Genomic DNA, 9,871 nt, shown 5'->3' on the forward strand with positions numbered 1-9,871 from the left:
GCACAGATAGTTCATGACAGCAACCAACTTTGGGCAAAAAGAAACCAGCAGATGGCAAGGTTACGCCCTTACCCTCCTGTCTTAATGCAGATGGCTGAATCATGGGACAGTAAAAGCAAGATAAAGTTTTTGTATTTCAGATTCAGGTTGGGATTTGTTCCAGGAAATTTCTTTTTCTTATGGAAAATTATGGTCTTGTTTAGCTTGGAGGACTGATTAGAAAGTTACTTGGATCCCGGTATGACAGGAGAAAGGAATTCTGATGATAAATGAATCTGGAGAGTAATAAAATACACCAACACAATGTGCATAAATTTTCAAGAAAGAAGCACTCTGAAACAGAAAAAATGTATTCACCTGATGCAATGTCATAAAAGTCTTCCTGCCCAACCAAAAAATTGCGTATTATTTCCCCCTATTCCTAGGTTTAGCTTTGCCAAATATTTTTCTAAAATCCTTAGACATCTTTGGCCCAGAGATGTTAAGTTCAATTCTCACTATCAGAATTTACCTTCTGCTACTTGTTGGTTAGTTGTCTTCTAGTTTTGAGTGTGCTGCAAATATGGTCAGTCTTGATTGAATCTTCTCTATTCAACTAAAGGCTAAGATTGATCTCGGTGGTTCACTACTAAGCTGTCAAGTGGGATTGCAGGAGAGTCTCTCAAGTATTCTTGCTACAGTATTTTCTGTAACAACTTCAGTGATGAAGTAGAGAACCTGGGAAAACTGCAAGTCATCTGTAAAGAAGAATGTGAATGTTAACTTAACTTGATGAACCAAAAAAAAAAAAAAGTAAAAATCAAATGTAGTTCAGCAAAACTTCATCCAAATGCAGTTATAAAGTGAGCATTTAATTGATTGACATTGAACTTGTCTTTATAATTGAATTTTTCATACAGGAGGAAATACCAAGAGGCATCCCAAACATGACAGTCTTGTGTTTAGTCTATTCCAATTGCCATTTACTAATTTTAATATCTGAATATGGACATACCATAAGAATATCAGATGTTGCACTTGGTGGCCCTGAGAAAAAAATATAAACATATGCACTGATATATCTGGAAGTTTTGTCAATTCAACCTACTTATTTGTGTACAGATCTAAATGTTGATGGCAACATCCATGGTTCAGCAAAGTCCTTCTGATTAGAATTTTAAGAATGTTTTACCACTTTTATTTATTTATTTATTTTTAAACAATGTTCTATGTGCTATCACCACATTGCTGAACTCTAGAAGTATATTTTATTCCAAAGAAAAGGCAGTAACTTACAGATCACAAAACCTGAAACTTTACTGGCAGTTATTTTTAGCTGTAGGTTTTATGATTTAGAGATTGAACTTTAAAAAACTTTGTAGAATGGTTATCCCAGAATTTAATTTAATACTTACTAGTGTATCAAGATTCTTTCCATTAACTGAAATAGAAATAAGCATACATCATTGCAGTTGGAATAGTGTTTAACTGTCATAGCTGCAAAACTAGAACAGGTCCTGTTAATTACTGCTGTCTTTTATCGTACTCAAAGAGGTTCAGGGCCCTTAACCAAGTTGCTAAAACATTATTCATATACATATACGACTAATAAAATGGCCATTATAATGCATAAAGAATTGCAGTACCATGTGACATCATAACAAAGTCAAAACATTGTATTGCAATGAGAAGTGCAAGTTGGCAAGTGGAAAATTAGGATGAGTAAGTCAGCCTGCAAACAAGGGCATTGTTTACCCATCTTCTTCTTTTAGGTATTTTTTTTTAACTAAGAAAGACTTCCTTTTTACAGGAATAACACTTTTTTCAGCACCTTTTGGGATCTTTTCCACGGAATTGTGTAACTGACCAGAAAGGAGGTCCCAGCTTGCAATTAGAAAAAACCTTAACTCATACACTTCTGTAACTAATTTCTCATTAATTTTCTCTCTTTCTTTTCCCTCTCCTCTCTTCTTTTGTCTTCTCATCAACATGAAAGAGAATGATTTATTGTTGGTTTCCTCTCAAACAAGAATTAAGACTAGAGGCAATTTCAGTGCTGAAAAATGCCTTAGTTCTTAGCAGGTGAGTACATCCTGAGGCTGTCACTGCCATATGTGCTTCATTTTATGCCATGAATTTTAAACAATGAACTACTCAGGGTATTAAAGTTGTTGTATGTTTAGTATCTCATTCATTAAATGAGTGAAATCAAGAAGTTCAGGGATTAGATAGGTCTGTCTGTAAAAAAGGGGGTTTGTTGTTTCCCCTGCACTGTAACAAAGTCACTGCTCAATTAATGACTTAATTGATGTTTTGTATTCTGAATCCATCTGAGCTTGAGAGCTATTTACAGGTATAACTGTTACTGCAAAATACCTGGCTGGAGCCAAAGAACAAATTAGGTAGCAATAAACTGCCAACATTTGCTTTTGTAAAATGAAACTTGTCCTTATGGACATGGAAGTCAATAAGGCATTGCAAATATGAGAGATGTGAGAGTTTCATTTCTGAAGAAATGTTCCACTATCTTCTTTCGCAGTGCTTAATTTCAGCAGTGGTCACAATAAAACTGTTTTGTGTTTTTTTTAAGCATAGTCAAACAGAAAATGTTGTAGCTGGACTTACCTCACAATAGCTTTCCTTGTATGTATAGGATTTGTGATATTATCAAATTACATGTATTTAACCAAGAAATGGATTTATGTAAAACCTGACATTAAGAAAAAGCATGTTCTGCTTTTCTAGCAACGAGCTAGATAAACCCTTTATTTTTATATATTTGCTTAAAGAAATTCTAAAAGAACCTGCCACACTTGGTGTCACAGCTCTTTCTAAGTTGTATTTTGGTTTCTAATGCATTGATTAATTTTATTTGTTTGTTCTCTCACCTTCAGGAAAATATGCGGACAAATTTCTCACAAATTTAGTGTGATCTAATGGAATAGATGTTTTTCTTGACAGTAAAAGGAGGTTTTGTTATGACATTGTGAATATTAAGTCCTAGAGAAGATAGACCTGTAATCCGGTTTTTACCTAAATTCTGAAGTTGGTCTAACCTTAACCCCCCAAGAGAATTGCAAGTTATGCTAAATCCTATTATTATGAATTTTTTATTAAATACTTCTTGCATTCTGACAGGGGCAGTACAGGCTTTGCTATTCTCACTTCTAAATTCAAATTCTTTTGAATGAAAAAAGATTTTGTAGAGCTATCTGGAAAACTTCCCTGGAAGCTATCTAGAAGACTTCCCTGTCTATGAGAAGTATGAAAAAAATATTTTCATAAATATGTCCAGTTTTAAGTTTTGTCAGAGAAGTTGTATTGGAGTTGTGGTTAAGTTGGAAGACCGTAGGATGCACTCACAGGAATTGCTTGGCAGGAAATAATAAGAAACAAATAAAGAAAGAAATCAGGTGGCCAAGTGTTTTCTTAGGAAAAAAGTTGGCAAGAAAGCACTCTTATTAAAAAAACCAAAAAACAACAGTGCAAATAAGGTGGAGAAGCTTACTTCAGTGCTTCCTTTTTTTTTCCACCCTTGAGAAAGAGAACCATTATCAACATTTTGACTTACTTCAAAACTAGTCAGCCTGGCTGGTGGGCATAGGTAGTCCTGCTGTAGAAACATTTTTGTGGCTGATGCTAATACTTCATGGTAACCATTACTGTCTGACAAAAATCGCTCTACAGAAGATTAAGACAGTAATTGTTTCAACTGTTGTTGTATTTAAGCTTTTTTTTTTTCCCCTTAACCAAAGATATAAAGCAAGTATGTTTTCTATGAAATAAACTGATGGATAGAGACAATACAAATAGAAGAAGAAAGCCATATTGTAAAGCCATCTGCTACAGCCTATCAATAAAGAAAAATAAACAGTGTAAAACTGTTTCAGGAAATTAATTTATTATAACAAAAGCATTACCAGTAGTCTTACATGTGCATGACTCCATTTTTCTTTACTATTTTGCTAAAACCACGTGTTCAATGTTATTTCAATGTGTTCCTCTCTTGCTTGGTAGTCTGTACAGTTTATCATCTTGTTCAGGACCTCTGTGTACTACTTCAGTTGACGTTTGGTTTGACAACCAAAGTCAATATTCCTTTAGAATCTCATTTATGACTTGCTCTAATTCTTTTCCCCAACTGACAAACTTACTGGGGTATAAATTTATTCAGGTATATTTTATATTCATATTTTTTTAAGCCTTTATTCTATAAAGGAGAACATACCTTCTATATTATAAACTCTGTACAGATGTCATCTTTTGATGTAGAATATTCTTCTTTGCATTTATTCATGTTCCAGGAAGACACTTTGTCTATGTGTAGAAGGTAATCTAACATATCTTCTAGTTAGTACTTATACAAAGCCATATTGGCATAAATTCTTTATAACCATCACCGGAAAATTTTGCTTTTTTCCCTTGAAGAAAGTTACATTTTTGCTAAAAAAATGTCTCTTTCATCTGTTTTATGGTCAATCCTTAATCAATTCTTCCCAGCTCTAGAAATATGGAAATCAGATCTTGTAACTTCACTACCTGGTATGCCATATCACGGGTACAAAGCTTAAATATAAATATGATTTATGTTGGAAAACATTCTACCAGACTTGACAATAACTAATATAGCAACTGCTGGAAGTTCTTGTTATTTTTTCATCAGATATTTCATAAAACATGTTCAAACATAATAGGATAAAGTGGATAAAATTGATTTAATTGATTTAGTAAACAAATTTATATAATAGCTGACATATTTTCCAAATCTACTTTGTAAGAATATTTTCTAAATGCTTTCTACTGCTGTACTGGTTAAGGGTCAGCTAGTTATCCTACCAAGGGAATGATCCATGTTGTAAGCATGGTAAGGGTCCATGGGTTTTTGGAGTCATGGGAGCTGCTTGTTGTGTTTTCTGTAATGGAACTATCTGTTATAAAAAATACCAACAGATTTACTTGCAAAATTCCAGGCTGTGCCATGTAACTTAAATTTCCTTCTTGATTAGTAAAAGAAACATTTTTTTGCACTCTTGATGCTTATTGACAGTGATATAGGGGTTAAATTTGTGAGATGGAGAAGGTTAAGTTTAATTTCAAGTTCTGCTTCTTCTGGCTTGGGACATAGCTTCCATGTTGTGTGGAAATGGGACATTCAATACATCTACCACCATCCAGTTTCACTGGACTTGCACAGCTTCCCTCCAAGCATGTACTCACTGCATCCCCTAAGTGGGATTTAGACTGTAAATTTGCTGCAGACTTCAGGGGCAAAAAAAGAGCTGTGTTACTCCCAAACCCAAGCACATTAGCACAGTATCTCAAATTCCCTCCTTCACACAGCAGTGAAACAAACTACAACTGCTGTGCCATGGAGAGAGATGACCCTTCTCCATATTGGCCTGCCTGTGCTCCCTCAGCCCCTTGCTGGAGCCACAGTGTTGAAATCTCACTTTTCATGCTGCTGTGGCAGAGAAATAATGAAGAACACCACCCCTCAAAGAGGCTGTTCTCTTTGCCATGTTGCAGCCTGTAGCAGAAAGTACTCTGATAATTTGGCATCCCTTTCTTGATCCACTTTGTAAGCTGTAATACAGGGTTGAAAGGTGACCACAGTGACTAGTAGACCTGAGGTAAAGTCTTGTTTCTTGGTGGAGAAATATAAATGAGTGCCTATAACCAGCCACCTAGTCATAATTTTTAAGAGAAATGAGCAATCATGTGATGCTCCTGCTGCCTTTAGGAAAAACGTAATGAATGTGTTGTAATCCCTTGAACTGAAGTGACTCTATCCTGGAAACTTCAGCGCAATTCCAAGAGAAGTGTCATCCTAGGTAACAGTGGTTTCTTTCCAAAACACTTGTTTGAGTACAGTTGCTATTTGTAAGTGATTCAGACTCATGTCTCAAAGTCTGGAGGAACCTTTAGTTTTGACACAGGTCAGCTGTGTTAACCTTGCTTTATTCTGGGCCATTTATGGGCAAAGCAGCTCTTGTACCCATTGGTATCACTGAGTTTTAGGCCTAAGTGTCACAGGGATGTTACTATTCTTTATGAAGTGGGAATATGCCATACAGTGGATATTCTGGTATTTGGTATAGTAGATTTTAATGTTTCTTTCTTAACATATCTCTGGTGCTACGCACACAAGTATATTTTACTGTAAATTAGAATAAATAAGGGAAAATGGATTTGTGACTTCAAGCAGTGCAGGGTCCCTCAGTGGCAGTGCTCTGTTCTCTTCAGAGACATGCAGTGTATTTCAGCAAGTACACATACCTACTTTGTCCCACATTTCTTTCTTTTTTTAGTATCCTAGTGTTATGAAAATTATTTTCCCATTCGTCATTATACCTGCCTTTCCTGCACAGGAACATATTTAAATCAAAACAATTATATGTACATGAGTGGTTCATGAAAGGGAGTGTCAGCTATTGGGAGTTTTGCTACTGCAGAAGTATGAAAGCAGGATTTGTCTCTGTACTCAGTAGATTGCAATGTTGTGTGGTAGTGTCACTTGCCAAATAAGGTTTCCCCTTAAGCTCATGCATAGCTTCTTTGAATGTCAATGTAAACTGCTTGCTTGCATTCAATGAAGTCTTAAATGCAATATTGAATACTGCAGCCTATTGTGTCATAACTACATCTGAAAACACTGTGGTTGGAAAAGCAGTACTTTCTAGGAAGTATCTATACAACTGGGAAGAAAACAACAGGCCTGTAAATTCCAATTTAAGATTGTCATCAAGTTTACTGAGACTGTTTTTAGAAAGCATTTAAAATCTAGACGTCTAAAATTACAAATGGAACATCGTATTCAGACTATGAAAGAGTAGGCTGATTTTAAGACATGATGAGCTTTATGCATTTCACTGGTTTTGGCCTCAGCACTTCTGAAATTACTTCTGTAGGTAATTTTTATGAACATGCTTTGAATAGAGACTTAATGACTGAACTCATCCAGCACTGTAAATATAGAGACTAGGTTATTTTTATGCTTCACAGGGTGATACTGAGCAAAAGGACTTTTGAAACCTTTACAAAACCACAAGCTAGGACCAACATTTTTCAGTAACTGTCTGTTTCTTTTTCTTCTGGGCATTAATTGGAAGACATATACCAAGTTAAAAGCTGGTTGCAGGTGATCCCCAGGGAACAGATCCTGTTTCTAGAGGTCAGTTTTCTCCAGTGAAGAGATCTGAGGAATATTCACCCTCAGGACCGACTGTTTTTTATTTTTTTTTTTTAAGTACATGTGTTCAGGATAAATTGTACCTGGAAAATTAATTCTTATTTGACCTCCATAGAGAGATGAATATACGTCATTGTGAAGACCATGTTAAATTTTGGAAAATAAATACACAATACAAAAAAGACTAACAGTTTTGGAGCAAAATATGTCATCAGACAATTAAGAGCTTAAGAATCCAACTTTTCTGCTGACCTCTTCAATTTTGTGGTGAGAGATTAAATCCTTACATAGCGGGGATAGCAGAAATTAGTAAGTCATCTAAATAAACTTTCTGGTTGTCTTCAGCAGACAGTCATGACTAAAGTAAATGATGTTCCTTGCGCAGCCATGCATTAAATGCTGATTTTATAGGTATTAAGTGTCAGTTAACATCCAGGGATACCTGAATCCATTTTAAAAGCTTTGAGAGTCTATTTGCTTAATAAAGTAGTAGAATGACTATTTACTAGTAGCACTTCTAAAAGACTAAGTCTACTTCTGGCATTTGTGAAGGTTCTTCTCAAGCCTGCATAGGCAGGCTCAGTATTAGCAGAGAAAAAGTGGAGTCTGTTGGTCTGGTGTTTTTTCCAAAATCACCAATGAGCTGTAGACCCCATTTTTGAAGTTGTAGTCTGGCTGAACTTTTTTTTCCATTTGGTGTTTTCATTATCAAAGAAGCTTAAGTGTTTTTGTCTTGTCACACTTAATTTTGCTGAGGAAAATGATAGCCCTTTATCTACCACCAAACCAGTCTCCAGGTGAAAATGAAGATTCTTTCAGAAACAAAAGCCAAACTTGAAAAAGATTCAATACTATCATTATCACCAAATTTCATATTCAGGCTTTTTTTTTTTTACCCATCTCACATGTAGGGAACCATTTTAGCACTCAGTGGTGCAAATTATTAGCAACTATCTTTAGCATAAACTTTAAAACTGTGGCACATCACAGCAGAAGAAGTGTTACTATATTATATCCCCCGAAATGCACATGTCAGTTTGACCCCTATGAAGTGCAAAATATTGCAGTATTTTTCATTGTGTAGAGCACAATTACAGTACTACTGTTCAATTGTTTTGGGGATAATTTCTACATTCGTGATTAATGCTTAACATTATTTCTATTTTTTTCCTTCAGCTGTTATTAGAATCATGCACAAAAGATCCCCCAGGAAGAGATTCCCATAGTAAGTATGTATTTTACAGTATTTTTGGAAGGTACACTATAGGTTGGATACTATGTTTTACCAAGTATGAGCAGCAAAATTGGAAGTAATGCTTGCTGGATTACACCATGATCCAGATTACACCATCTGATCAACACCTTATTGTTTTGTTGATCACATTTAAAACTACAAACTTCAAATTTCTACAAAACTGCTGACACCAGTTCGGTGCTTCTGAATTCATGGCCAGTTGTCTTTTGTGATCCTGTACATTTCTGTGTGAGTTGAAATCCTTTACCTGCTGGTGTTAAGTGGCAAATTAGTAAAGCTCCAGTTGATTTAGCTGGGATCAGGATTTTGCTTCATGTGGTCAAAGGATTTTTGTTGCCTTGTTCTGTTCTTGGTGTTTATTTGAACTGCATTTTTCTTCATGGTGTACAGGTTCAGTTGGTAGATTTATTAATTTCTACACTGATCTTTTTTTTTTTACATTACTACCACATGGAAAATCTGGCATTTTAAATTGCAAAAGGAAGAAAATAATGGTAAAGAACAGAAATAGTGAAGAAAATACTTTTCATCTTTCACTTAAGACATAAAGTTATGTAGATACATAGAGGGGAATTTCTAGGAAACCAGAAAAGTTATCTATTTCTTTTCTTTTAAAAAGGAGACTGTTCTTTTGTACATGCAAGTAATTCAGTGAAGACTTTCAATTTAAACTCTGTTCTGATAAACAACCTATATAATAGACAAGAGTTTTGCATTTGACTGTAACCGACTGTCTTGGACCTGAAAATCAGTGCAGTTGATAAGCACCTAATCAAAAATATGAAGTGCTTGTTTTACTTATAAGCTTTTTTGTTAGAAAAAAATATTATTAGATGTACTGTAGAGCTGAGCATATGATGACTTCATGTTGGTTCTTGTTTTCCCAAAATTACTGACTTTCTGAGGTTAAACTCAAGTGCATCCATTAATAACAGGAAGTAACTGATTAAAACTAAGATATCTTAGCAGTTTGCTAATCACAGTAAAAATTGGTAGTTGTTTTATAGCTGCCATACTCCTATGAGGGTGTTCATTCTAGGAAAAGATACCAAGGATTCTGTTATTCTGATTCTAAATGACATAAAGCTTCTTATTTTCCTTTTTGTGCCTTGAGCAAATCCTTCTTGTCTACAGCCTGCTTAAAATTGTTTTCAACATGAATTTTTTTTTTCCAGCAATTACCATATCTTCTCCCATGTTTCTTTATAGGGAAATAGTAAGTCATGAATCTCTGCACTATTAGAAAAAAGCTATCTTCATGTTTTGATTTATTTTAAAGATGAAAATAGGTCTAGATACCTAGTGAGGGGAGTGTCAATGCCTTCTTTTCTATATGTGTGTCACTTTTATTGTAACCTTCCAGTTGTATTGGGAGCATACTGAAGTACAATATGTTCTCCTAGTTCTCCATTAATGTCTGTTAAATGGCCATTAACTTTTTTTCTCCA

Source organism: Calypte anna, chromosome 4B (assembly GCF_003957555.1).
Source record: "Calypte anna isolate BGI_N300 chromosome 4B, bCalAnn1_v1.p, whole genome shotgun sequence".
Lineage (NCBI taxonomy): Eukaryota > Metazoa > Chordata > Aves > Apodiformes > Trochilidae > Calypte > Calypte anna.